The sequence below is a fragment of the Lactuca saligna genome, chromosome 7, assembly GCF_052625555.1.
Source record: "Lactuca saligna cultivar CGN05327 chromosome 7, ASM5262555v1, whole genome shotgun sequence".
Lineage (NCBI taxonomy): Eukaryota > Viridiplantae > Streptophyta > Magnoliopsida > Asterales > Asteraceae > Lactuca > Lactuca saligna.
The window spans coordinates 181,439,050-181,453,773 of NC_136423.1; positions in this window are offsets into that span (position 1 = coordinate 181,439,050).

Consider the following 14,724-nt stretch of genomic DNA (forward strand, 5'->3'; position numbering starts at 1 on the left):
TCAGCCACTTTCTATCTCTCGTTATTGTTAATGGACCAGGTACAAACCTCTAATGCTTATCACCAGAGCTACAATATAATATGTACATCTAACGTTCACCGAAAAACTCTTTCATTCACTATCTTTTCTGACAACAGTGCTCCTCTCAAATTCCAGTCTCTAGTCGCTGTAACATCCCGACTCCCAGGTATTATATTTATTTATTTATTTTTGGGATTTAATGAGTGACTCGACGAGTTGTGTGTTCGACTCGTCGAGTAGAGTTGGATTGGTCGCGTGGGTTTATTGATCGACTCGATGAGTCAGAGGGCCGACTCGCCGAGTTGGCGTTGTGTGAGGAAACCCTAAATCCCCGAGTTTCTGACCTATTTACGGGGTCTTAAGCCCTTATTTTTACCTCACCATTCGCCTTACACCCTTAAGAGAAACCCTAATCGTCCACTTGAGCTAGAGAGTGAGAGAGGAGCTAATATTGTGGTTATTAGTGCACTTTTGAAGGAGAAAAGGAGAGTATCAAAGCTTGGAGCAAGAGGAGGCTTTGGATCTGGAGGTTCATTAGAGTTTTGCTTCAGTTGGAGGTAAAAAGATGCTAACTTCATCATTTCCTTATGAGATCTTAATTTAGGGAGTTTCTAGGGTTTTTTCCCATCCCTTTTGTGTCATTTGGCTCCTTTAAGCATGATTTGAGGTTGAGAACTCAGATCTGGAGTGTAGGAGGTCTTGTGAGTCCAAAGACCCAAACTTTATTAAGTTAGATATGAGATCTTGTGCATCTAACCCTTGTTGGAGCTTGAATTGGTATTATGGAGAAAAAATGTCATGCATGAACGTAAAGATCGAAGCTTTACGTCATAATAGAGCCTTAAGAAGTCAGATCTGGAGTATGGGGCATGGATTTTGCCTTAAAACGTCTGAATGAGAATTTGACTTAAGGGACTCGACGAGTCAAGGAGCTGACTCGACGAGTCGGCTAGGGTTTTCCTGATGAGTCTGGACATGGGTAACTCGACGAGTTGATGAGACTACTCGACGAGTTAAGTTGGGTTTTTACGATGTTCTTATAACGACGTAATTTTTCAAACAAAATTTTTTATTTTTTAAAACTCATAAAAACTCATATATTTCATTTCATAAACTCACAAGTGTCTCAAGTCAACATAAATCCACAAGAAAAGTCAAATCCCTTAATCCTCAACATAATCTCGAACAGGTGTGTACAATTATGCCGGTGCCTTCTTGCGATCCTTGGAGGTACCTGAAAGACATATCACATAACACGGTAAGCATAAAGCTTAGTTAGTTCCCAAAAATACCACACATATAATTAGCCATTCGAGGCTATAACTCTGTAAGACCCTCCGATCAATGTGTCTCAGTGGGACCCTACAGTCCCCTAATTAATAACGACTCTCATAAGGCTAGACTAACCCTTCCATACACTCATAGAAGGGTAAAAGACCATTTTACCCCTCTACGGGCTTAATAGACCACATGTTGACCAAACCCTAAAAGTCAACTGAAAGTCAACGACAGGGAGTACGCTGCGCGTATAATTCCCTACGCTGGGCGTACTCGGCTGCCATGCAGGCATCAGGGATACTCACCCATACGTTGCGCGTATTGGGACTATGCCCAACGTACATCCCAGTTTCACTATCCTCACATTTTTTGTCACACCCCCGAACCAGACGGCGGAAACGTCCGAGGGCTCACGTGACTTTAATTGAATATCATCACAATGAATATACATGAATGATAACATAAACGTCACCATGCATCAATATATTACAATTGGAATTGTTCACATCAAGTACATTGTTTTAACATTACACATTCATAGCATAAATCTTTTGAGTACATTTAACAACATAACATCTAACATTACTTCTTATTGCTCTTCCGCTTACCTGTTACCTGAGAATACAAGTTATTTTGGAAAAACGTCAACATATGAAATGTTGGTGAGTTCATAAGCAATGTTGTGATAAAATGATTTGTGTAGTTTGTAAAACCCAGAAAATCCGATATTTTCTGAAAAGACTTTTGTTTATCAAAGTGTGAACATCCATAAGTTGATGCATGAATGATTTCAAAGACATATATATATATATATATATATATATATATATATATATATATATATATATATATATATATGAAGGGTATTTTGTATTATAGTTATTAAATTTCGAACGAGTAGTATTGAATTCCCCGGAAAACCCGATGTTTTCCGATTTTGAAATGTATTCGTGATTACTGATTTTTGTATTGTCTTAACGAATGAATATTGATTAATCCACATTGTATATCCTCCTAATTTTGTCTACTTTGATTTCTCGTAAGCCTTAACGAACGAAGAGAAAGGAAGCATTATGCCCCACTACTATCGTAAGTACCTTAGGCTGTCGTGGATGCGAAAGACATGATGGTCCAACTCGCATTTGATTACTGTGACCTTACTAGCTTTTCTAACGGGTCAATTTGGCCCACTAGCACATAAAAGCTATTGAAAGTCCTTTTATAAAATATTGGGTCATTGAAGGCCCAACAACATATAAGCGTTATCCCTTTGGGCCCAAAGATCATGTTGGTGGGCTTGCAAGGCCCAACAAGCATGATTTGAAACTCATAAGCCCAAAGTTTGTAGATTTACTCATTGTAGTCATCACGTATCTATTGAAGTGTTTTGATTTGATGATTGTTGTTTTGTATTGATTCGAGACCGAATCAATTCGTTTATAACGATATTTGGTGTTGAATGTGTATTTGTTTTCTGTTTTGTCGGTAGTTATGGATCTTGTATTTTGTTATAATGAATTAATTTGTTTAAAAGTAGAATTTGACCTTTTCACTACCTTTCTTTTATAAAAATAACACTTTTAGTCCTTTATATAAAAGAATTTCATTTTTCGTTTTTAAAACATTTTCTTAACACTTTTGTATCATAAACTTGTTGAAAATATAGTTTTAACCCAAAATTTGTTTTGTTAACAGCTTTAGCCCTTCAAGAATGGTATTTCTCCGTTAGAACCCCATTTTTTGTAACTTTTATAGTTTTGGTCCAAAATCTAAAAAGTTTACATTTTTGGTCCTTTATGGAATTGAAAAGTATTTTTGACCTTTGAAATAGTTTTATTACACTTCTTATCCCCTGTTTTGCAGAATGTTACATTTCAGCCCCTTTAAACTTCAAATTTCGCAATTATGGGCTTATTGGGCCGAATAGCCCAAATTTAGCCCATTAAGCTGAAAATTTACATTTCAAGTCCTTTGAAAATTCTAATCCTCAGAAAAATGATTATAGAAACTGTTTTGAACCTTTTGAACCTCAAGAAACCGTGACTTGACAGTTTTTAACCCAAGTTTTGTATTTTTAACAATTTAAGCCCTAAAATGGGTTTTATGCTAGAATATGTTTCTCATAACCTTATAAGCTATTTTTCTTGACTTGATTAGTGTAAAATAACCTAGATTATGTTTATTTCCTTTCTCAGGTCATAGATCTCGAGTTAACATCCCTTTTGGTTACGTTTGTATCACAAAAACACATAAAATCACACACATACATGCATAAAATCACACATAAGATATATATACACATAGATCTACACATTTTCTTGTATTATTCCCCATAAAACATATGAAAACTGAAAAGAGAGGGGTATGAAGCTCACCTTGAGTTGTAGTTTCTGTTTTGAAGAGAGAAAAGAAGAAAATTTCGATCCTAGCAAGTCTTCTTGGTATATCTCGAGTTTAGTAACTTCTAAGGTGCAAGATCACAAGTTGGAATAGATTTAGAAGAGATTTTTGATGAAATGAAGTAGCTAGATCATGGATTTAACATCAACTTACCTTAGATGATGTGTTTGTGGGAAAAATCTCCTTGAAAGCTTCCTACTTCTCGAAAATTTGATGAATGAGTGTAAGGATGTTCTAGTGAGAGTTTGAGAGAATGGAATGAATTGTTGTGAGTGTGTGTGTTGTGTTCGGCCGAGAGAAGAAGAGAGGAGAGAAGAGATAGGATTGATGAGATGGTTGCATGGAAATATGGGAGTTGCGTGGAAAACCACTAAGTAAAAATTAGTTGGCACACACAAAGTCAACTCCTCCTTCTTTGTGGGCTTGGACCGAGAATGGAGAGGGAAAAGAGAAGGAATTGGGTCTTGAGTGCTTAGCCCATATTATGACTCACTTTAGATGATGTGTGGGCCTAAATAAATCAAAGTGTAATTTTTATGATCTAATAGGGCTAAATTAGTTGGTTGTGACCCATTAAGACCCAAAATATTATGTTTCATGTATATGAGTCCATTTAGGGCCCATTAGAGGGTTCTAGATTCAAGATGGATAAATCGGAAGTTTGTTAGTCCATTAGGCCCAATAAGGAATTCCTAGTCCAAAATGGACTTAAATCGTGATTTCAAAGGTTTCCAATTCTTTGTTGACCATTTGTAGTGTTAGAATAAAGTATTTGATGAAGTTTTGTTGTTATAGGATAAGCATCATGCATGCTTTCATGTTATTGATTCATAGTTGTTATAAGTGTTGTAGTTACAAGGCACCAAAATTTCTAGTTGTGACATTTTTGGTCTTAAACAGTTAAGACATTGGCTAAGAATTCAGATCTGGACTCCTTACTATCTCTTAATCCATAAATTCGGTGACTTTAAGCCTTTGTATGGTTGAATAGGTCACAAACACTCAAAATTCCCATCCCATTTCCTCATGAAACTCATAACTCATGCATGACTTACTCCTAACATCCAAGATTTGATTTTTATGACTTTACTCCACAAAATACACTGAAAAGGGATAGATCAGGGTCTCTGGAGTGCATTATCTCATAAAGTCTCCATCTTTTGGGACAAAACTCTAAAATACTTCATATGAATGCACCAAACAAACAAATGAGAAAGCTTGAAGCTTTATACCTTTTTGTGAAGCCTTCTTCACAGCTAAGCTCAAATCCAACTCCTGGGGCTCTCACTCCTTCTTCTCTAAAGTTTTCTCTCTACTTCAAGAACACAAGATTACACCCACAAGCTCTCAAATTCACTTTCCAGCTATAAGGACAAATATTTAAGGTTAGGAGGGTTTGGTGTTTGGGAATGGTGGCTAGGAATGAGGCTTTCATGTACTTTAAATATGGAGCTCATTAACATTTAGGGTTTCATTCTGGGCCTAGTACGCCCAGCATACTAGGTGGCCTCCGCGTCACAAGCATGCATTCGAGTACGCTGATTGTACACTAAAGTACGCCCCGCGTACTCGTTTACCACCTTTTCTCTAATAAGGGCCAAAATAGATAAGAGCTCAAAAGATCAAAGTTTTACCAAATATACCTGGAGTTGGGGATTTACAATTCTGAAGGAACAAGGGGGACTCGACGAGTCACATAGATGCACTCGGTGGGTCAGGTCAACATGGATAGTTGACTCGAGTGTTGACTTCTGTTGACTCTAGGGTTTGGTCAAGGTAGGGGTTATGGGGACCATAGAGGGGTAAAATGGTCTTTTACCCTTTCCAAGGGTTTGAGAAAGAGAATAACTTAGTTTATTTAGAGTCATGACTTAAATGTTAATTACAGATAATTATCTTATGTGATTAGGCGGAGGCTAGTTTGAGATTCGTGTACGAGATTATTTACTTGCTTGCTTACGAGGTGAGTCTTCTCACTATACTTACCTTGAGTGGTAATTTTGTGTGATCGGATGGTCCTGTGTGTTTATATTGAGTATTATGATATCCCACATTATGTCTTTGTGATTTATGTTGTGTATTATGCTGAGCTTTACTGAGTTAGGACCGGAGGGTCCACCCGAGTTATGGGACCGGAGTGTTCCACTGAGACACATTGACCAGAGGGTCTTACTTGAGATATAGCCATGAGAGGATAATGAGTTATGTGTGGTATTTTGGGGAACCCACTAAGCTTCATGCTTGCCGTGTTATGTGTTATGTGTTTCAGGTACCTCTCAGGATCACAGGAAGGCACCGACTTGATTGTACACACCAATTTCGAGACTTTGTGGATGATTATGGGATAGTGATAGTTTATGTGGATTTGTGTTGACATTTGAACAATATTTTTTTTGAGAAATATATTATGATTTTTTATGTGATTTAAAAATGAAAATTTTGGTTTGAAAATTTACGTTGTTACAAGTTGGTATTAGAGCCTTGGTTTGTGGATTCGGGTGTACCTTTGGGTATGTCTGAACTCAAACTGAGGATTTGAGAAAACTTTCAAAAGAAATGATTTTTCTAAAATGAGAAAGAGTTTTTAAGAGAAAACAAGTTGGAGTAGTGTGTACAATCAGCCAGAGCCCGAATGGTGATTTCCCAAAATACCCTTACTTATTTGTATTATGAGATATTTATGAGATATTAGTAATGCATGTTAGAGGATAGGCTAAGTAATTCATATTTAGGGCTATTATTGCTTGATTTGTGATGCCTTAGCCTAGGATTCATTGCTATATGTTATGTGCCTTGAGTATGTGCCGAGTAAGAGTATCTAGCAAGAATCACTTAGAGAGAGAGAGAGAGAGAGAAAGAGTTCTGAGTCAAGAGATAATCTAGGAGAGATACCTCGATGAGTATATGAGAGATCTACTGAGTGAGTATTCTGTTATTCATGAGAGATAGAGTACTTGTGAACTGGGATCCTATGAGGAGGACTTGGGGTGACTACAAGTTGGTGTGGAAGGTAGTATTGGGCTCGTACTACTGAAAGCACCGGATCTGTATGCAACCCAAGTAAGAATCCTTAGGATGCTAAGGATCAAGTAGGGATGAGTGATCGAGTGTAAGTATGCTCGAGTGAGTCTCTAATGATTTTTCGTGTTGTGTTTCAGAGACATCATGATGGATACACGCTACAACCCCAGGAGCAGTGGGACTAGTGATGATGAGATTCACAAGATGATTCACGAGGAGGTGGTCGTAGCCATTCGAGAGGCGATCACTGAGATGTTTGGGTCTATTAAGACCACACTGATTGAGACAATTGATGAGCGATATGTTGTTGTTACTGAGGCGGTTGCTGCTGCAGCCACCGCTGCTAGGCCACAGGGAGGTGACTCGTTGTTGTTTTGGGAGTTCAACAACACGAAGTCACCAGAGTTTGATGCGACACAGGATCCGATTGATGCTATGAGATGGATCTCTGATATTGAGGGGGTGTTTCTATACGTGTTCATGTCTTGATCATTTGAGTGTTCAGTTTGCGCTGAACCAACTTCGTGCGGGGGCGAAGGACTGGTGGAAGTTTGTGACTACCAGTTTGGGGAACTCACTAAGCTTCGTGCTTACCGTGTTATGTGTTATGTGTTTCAGGTACTTCTCATGATCACGGAAATGCACCGACTTGATTGTACACACCGATTTCGAGACCTTGTGGATGATTATGAGATAGTGATAGTTTATGTGGATTTGTGTTGACATTTGAACAATATTGTTTTGCGAAATATATTATGAGCTTTTATGTGATTTAAAAATGAAAATTTTGATTTGCAAATTTACGTTGTTACAGTCGTCATGTAACATTCAATTCCCTACTCATGGAGTTATCAAAAAAACTAATCGCTGAAAGGAATCGTCGGAAAAACCATCTCGTATAGATCCTCTTTCACTCTAATGAACTATCACTGAGACTGGTGTATCTATCTCCATCACTTCGATCGATTTACTGTTCCCACTCTCTATATTTTGTTCGATATGTTTTTTCTAATTTTCAACTCCACGGAGAAGACAATAGATAAAATGTTTATCACTGGAGTTATAATGATTACATCTAGAGTTTACCAGAAAAAATTTCTCGTTCACTCTCTTTTCTGGCGATAGTTCTCCGGTCAAATTCTAGTATCTGGTCGCCATTTGACACTCCGTTCCCGATTCACCAAAATTTATGAAAGGAATTGCCTGAAAAACAACAAGTGATCGTGGAAAGGAGTCACCAAAAAAAACATTTTGTATAGCTCCTCTTTCACTCTGATGAACTCTCATACAACTCCTCTTTCACTAGGATAAACTTTCACCGGAGAAAACAATATATGTAAGCTGTGTAGAAATCCTTCTCATCGGAAATTATATTGGATTCGCCACTGAAACATGAAACCTCATAGCGACCTCCCTATAAACGCTTAGTGATCTTGCACCACATTGCTCTTTTTGATTAGGGTTAATAAATGATAAGCCGTGGACCTTTTATTTGCTGTTCTGCATTTGGAAAAAAATTAAGAGTTGTCTAAGTGGATGTCACTGAGGACCACATGGGCATGTTAGTATGATTAAAATGTCAATTGAATTATCCAGTTAGTAGAGTAACCAACTTACCCCTTTAATTTTGAAGAAAATATGTTTTTGATACTGCCATGAACTTTAGTGACAATAACCATAAATAAAAGACCATTTCTAGGTAGTTAGCTTTAACACATAATTAATTATTATTATTATTATTATTATTTTGAACAACAACTTAATCTACTCATAAACTAATCCTAAATTTGTATATATTTTGGACTATCGATTTTAAAGAAGAATGACAACACTTGATACCAATGGGTTAAACCATTTGGTACATAGTTATTTTAGTGCTCATTTATTATTAACATAAACAAAATTATAATATTTATAATAACAATAAGGAAAAAACGACTTTTGATAAGGTAATTTTCATTTTCAATAAAATTCTAAAATATAAAAGGATGTTTCCCAGCTTGAGGACTTGAGGCCATACATAATTTACATTAAAACTAATTAAATGGTTAAATTAAATAAAAGCATATTCTGCTTTATTTTCTTAGTAAAATATTAAAACTTTATTATATTCTTTATTAGAATATTGAAGTTTGAAAAAAAAAATCTATCCATTTATAATAGTAGTAAAAGTCGTTTTATATTTATATAATCTGCCATAACAAAAAATAACGTCACATACAATAACATACATATATTATTATATTCGCGATATCATCATTTGTCTTAATAAGTGTGGTGGGTTTAAAACCCATTATGATACACACTCAAACCATATAAATTTTCCAAACCTTATGATATAATGAATTGACAGCAAACATGAGAATACACTTAAGTGATAAAGAGTAATACCACGTGCCAATACTCTTTCCTAACCATATGATATACTTAATTGGCTTCATTACTTAATTTATTTTCAATGTTATATGTTATAATATATCCACATTAAAAAAAGTCGCGTAGAATTTAAAATTGTTGACAAAGTCTTTCATAAATACTCTTGGCGTATTTTATTAGGATTGCAGGCGACAGAATCTCCATTCTCTAGACAAAAGACCTGATCAAAATAATCTGGTCCGAACCCGAAAGGGCATAATCGGCAATTCATGTATTTTACAAAAAGAAATTTACATCGCTGCCCTCGAATATAACTAGATTACACGTGCATCGCGATACACCATCGGGACACTGACAGAGCCTTGTATTTATGATTCGGTCCCTAGACTTCAAATAATATACTTGGAAACCCCCATAATATAAGCTAGAACGAAATTTCGACTCAACTATAAATCCCTCTAAATACTACGAAGGTCAAAGAACATAGTAGAATTTACACCTCATTTCTTGTTTACAAGATTTATTCATTTGTTTTGATGTTAATTCTTAACTGTCTTCATTGACATGGATCAAATGGCTCAAAGTCACATTATTTATTTATATATATTGACGATGACATCCAAAGACATAAAAATATAAAGTATGATATCGGGATAATGTTTTTTATGATATAAAATACACAAAGATTTATGTTTTTAATCGATAAGATTGTATGTTCCTCAAAGGACTTCAACATTTTTTTTTAAAGTATTATATTATGAATCTTTTACTATGTTTTCACTTAAATTATCTTTGACATGCTAACTAAAAAATTAATTGTAAACTGTAACATCCCAAAAACACATTTTGAAATTTTCAAAATCAAAATATGACATTTCCAAAAAAAAAAAAAGGATTCATCCATAACAACATAAAACACAAAATCACAAAAACTAAATGTGAAAGTTAAGTCTTGTTTTTATACCCAAACACAAAAAAACAAAAAAAAAATGGATGTCATTCCCCAAGGATGTCCAGATATCACAATCAAGCCAACTTCTTGCCCTTCGTACCTAAAGGACCTGCAACTAAAATATAAAATAGCAATTGTAAGCATAAAGCTTAGTGAGTTATCATAACGCTCACTAATTATACTATTCATATGCATTTCTCATCATACACATAACCATCAAATAGTAATCACATATAACCAAACACATATGATAGCATGCTAGCAAAATTAACCCCAATCCACTACATTCCCTCCGAGAGGTCTATTCTAGTTGACCTAATATTAAACACTTCCCTCCGAGAGGTCTATTCTTGTTGACCTAATATTAAACACTTCCCTCCGAGAGGTCTATTATGGTCGCACATCCATCTGATTAAACTAGATTCCCTCCAAGAGGCATATATCTAGTTAGCATACATAAAACACATAGTCTATATAATAAGTAAGTTCATGAGAACTCACATGATTATAAGACAATATGAAAATCCACCACACAAGCTAGAGATATCAAGCCTTCCCCAAAAATACACAATACTTAACGTTAATTTAATAATTAAGTTCAAAACATGATCCACACTCCCTTAACAAGTTGTGGTCTAATAAAACCTAGTCTAGGGGAAAAAGACTACTTTTCCCCTCCAAGACCTAATATAGATATTGTTGACCAAAAGTCAACTTTGATAAAAAAGTCAACTCGTCGCGACCAATACACATTTGCCGTGCTAACCTTTAGAAAACAAAATATCCGCGATCTGCTCGGAAGTCGCGAAGCTACTCTGACTAGGTTCACGACGCGAACCTCACAGATAATCTAACTTTAAAGCAAGTCTTAATCCTTTAAGGCTTAAGCTCTAAAGTTATATAACTCATTAAAATATTATCTTGTAGGATAAAGTTTCCAATTTTATCCATTTGCATGTCCTTAATACCATTAATCCATGTCTTGGTCAAAATGAGAACTTAATGCATGGACCAATTTGCAAGATAAAACTCTCATCTTAACACCACAATGGGTTCAGAAGACATAAAAACTCAACCTTTTAGGCTGGAGTTCTTCAAACAACATCCCACATCCTTCAAACAATCAAACCAACATGAAACTACAGATCTAGACCTAATAATTAATAAAGCTCAAGGCTTGAATACTTACAAAGGTCCAAAAGATGCATAAGCGGTTGGAACTAGGTTGCTTCTTGACTCCTTGCTTCACTAGATACACAATCCAGTCCTTCAATATGCAAGGACAATCAAGATAATCTCAAATATCACAAAAAGGGGATATGGTTTGAAGAAGACGCTATAAGTGTGATGGGGGATGAGGGTGGATGTAACGACGTAAATTTTCAAAACAATTTTTATATTTTAAAACATAACATATCTCATGATGAAATCTCAAAACATCAATGATCTTTTACCCTTCTAAGGAATTATGAGGGGGATTAATCTAGCCTGTAAGAGCCATTGTTAATTAGACAAAATTGTTTGTGTGATTAGGTGAAGGCTAGATCAGTATTCGAGTTCGAGATTATCCAAGTTACCCAAGGTGAGTCTTCTCACTATACCTTACTTAGGGAGGTAATTATGTGTGACCGGAAGGTCTTATGTGCTATGACAAGTATGTGTTATATGTCTCTATGTGATATGTATATGTTATGTATGTTATGAGTAGTATGGTATAGGCCGGAAGGCCAATAGGGTATGGACCGGAAGGTTAGTAGTGGAGGGACTGGAAGGTTAATATGGTATGGACCGGAAGGTCTACTCAGATTATGGGACCAGAAGGCCCCTAAGACACATTGGCCAGAAGGACTCGTAGAGCTATATCCTCGAGTGGCTTATGTGCTATATGTAGTATTTTAGGGAACTCACTAAGCATTTATGCTTACTGTGTTATGTGATATGTGTTTCAGGTACTAGCGAGAATTGCGGGAAGGCGCCAGCATGATTTGTACACACTGATAGAGTATTATGCAATTGTATTTGAGATTCTGGGATATGTTTCTACCGAGATAACTTTTGATACATTTGATGTTTTGAGATTTCATCATGAGATATGTTATGTTCTAAAATCGAAAAATTGTTTTGAAAATTTACGTCATTACAGTGGAGCAAACCCTACACATAATATTCTTTAAATATGGCTCAAAATACGAGATCCAGGGTTTTGGGCCCTGGCAGCTTCACGACGCCACACTCAGTTGTTGCGGCGCTATAGGCGGTGTGCCCATCACAGTGTGACAAAGTCCTGGTCCCGACACGATTTCACCACAAACTCTAAAACCTTAACTTAAGTGGTTTTAACGTGAAAAGGAATTCATACTTGAATAGTGGGTGTTACATAAACTCATAATCTACCTTGATGAAAATGATATTTGGTAACTTAGCTGATAAGCTAGCTAAAATATTTAAAATTATATTATAGGACATCTAAAATAATGAGTTTTTTATAACCAATAAATGGTATATTTTGGATAATATTAAAAAAAACAATAAGTTCGTTGATTTTTTTCTAACTAGCTTTTTGAATACTTAAAATATAGATTATTTTTTTGTTTTCCAAATATTACAACCCAAAAAATTTTAAAAGATAAACTAGCTTATAAGTTAGACATGACGTGCCTGGTATGAAGGCACAATGGAGCTAGCAAAAAATCCATCAAAATCTTATTTGTTAATACATAAGATAGCAACCTTTGTGCTCTCAATCTCACATTGTCCTACTATCTCCCAACAAATCGGGTTGAACAACACCTCTTGTATAACACCTCACATGGAGGTACTCCAATACTGGGATGGTAACTAGTGTTGTAGGAGAACTCAACTAGTGTAAAAAAGGTATCCCAACTACCTCTAAAATCTATCACATAAGCTCGCAACATGTCCTCCAAAGTCTATATGGTTCTCTCACTATGACCGTTTGTCTCGGTGTGGTATGTTCTACTGAATCTCAACTGCATACCAAGATCCTCATGGAATCGCTTCCAAAAATGTGACATAAATATGTTATCCCTATAATATACTATTGATACCGACAATACATGTCAAGAAAATACTTCCTTCATGTTGATGTTGGCAAGGTACTCTACGGATGAACTCTCCCTAATAGTGATGAAGTGAGCACTCTACTTTAGGCGATCGACTATCACCCAAATAATATCAATTTTCCTTGGGGTTTTGGGTAGCTTTTTAATGAAATCCATCGTTATGTGATCCTATTTCCAAAAGGTAATCTCAATAGGAAGTAACTTGTAATGCGATATCTTATGCTCAGCCTTGACCTTCAAATAGGTCAAACAATTTTCTAATTATTTGGCAACGTCCATCTTCATTGACGGCCACCAATAATTCATTCTCAAATCCCTATATATTTTGGTAGCACCCGGATGTATGGAAAGCTTCAAACTTGTGAGCATCATCCAAAATCATCTGCCTTACGTTCCCCGCGAACGATACCTAAATCTTACCATAACAAGTGAGTAGTCCTCGACTATCCTGTAACGCCCGTAACTTTGGAATAGACAATTAAAATATAATAAGAAATAAAAACAAAGTTTTTATAAAAGGTTATTTATGATAAACCTTAACCTAAGTTATAGTATATATATGACAAGGATTTCATACATATAAGAACTCTGTAAACCGACTTCATATGAAAAAGTTATGCTTCTTCGAAATTTCACGACTAAACCAACACGGCTACGCGTATCGTAAAAATTGAATTTTTACATAGATTTATTATTTGCCTAAGTAATCTAAATGAAGTCTTAGTAATCGTAAAACTAAGAATGTGCATATAGAGAATGCCTAAATCTGATTTCGTGAGAGGAAGTTATGATTTTTCGAAGTTTCAACGCAGCAGTACACAACTCACAAACCGAAATTGAAATCGGTCGATTGTTAAGAAAAACAATCTAAATGAGAGTTGAAGATCTCGTCATTACCTATCCATCGATACAAAGACAGTCGTGAATGGATATCGTATGAGAAAGTTATGATTTTTATATGGACTTTAACAGTCTAAACCCGTTACAAATATAACTTTAAAAATAAAGTGAGAATTAGCTGACGGAGACTAAATGAAAGTTATAGATCTCGTCAATACCTATGCATGGATATAAAGAACGTCAAAATGGAGTTCTTATGGAGAAGATACAATTTTTCAAATTTTTTAAATTTCAGGCACACTTGAGCATGCGCGATGCACGGTGGGCACTGAAAATCAGACGTGGCCCACAAGATTTTCGACATGTGTCATTTAACGCCCGCAGATCCGGGCTAGTCAATTTAGAAACAATAAGAATCAAAAATGAGTTTTTATGGAAGATTATTTAGAAGGATTAATCTTAACCAAGTTGTAGTATATGTTACAAGGGTTCAATACATATAAAGAACGTCAAAATCCGAGTTATAACGAAGAAGTTATGACCCGTCGAAGTTTTTCGGCAAACCGACACGGCACCGGGAGACGTAAATAGTAAATTTACGATAGAATACTTTTTAGCCTTAGTAATCTAAACAAAATTTTCATAATATGTTAAACCGAGAGCGTCTATAAAAAAACGCCTAAATCTGACTTCCTATGAGGAAGATATGAATTTTCTAACATTTGATATAGCAGTGCACGACCCGAAACTCGA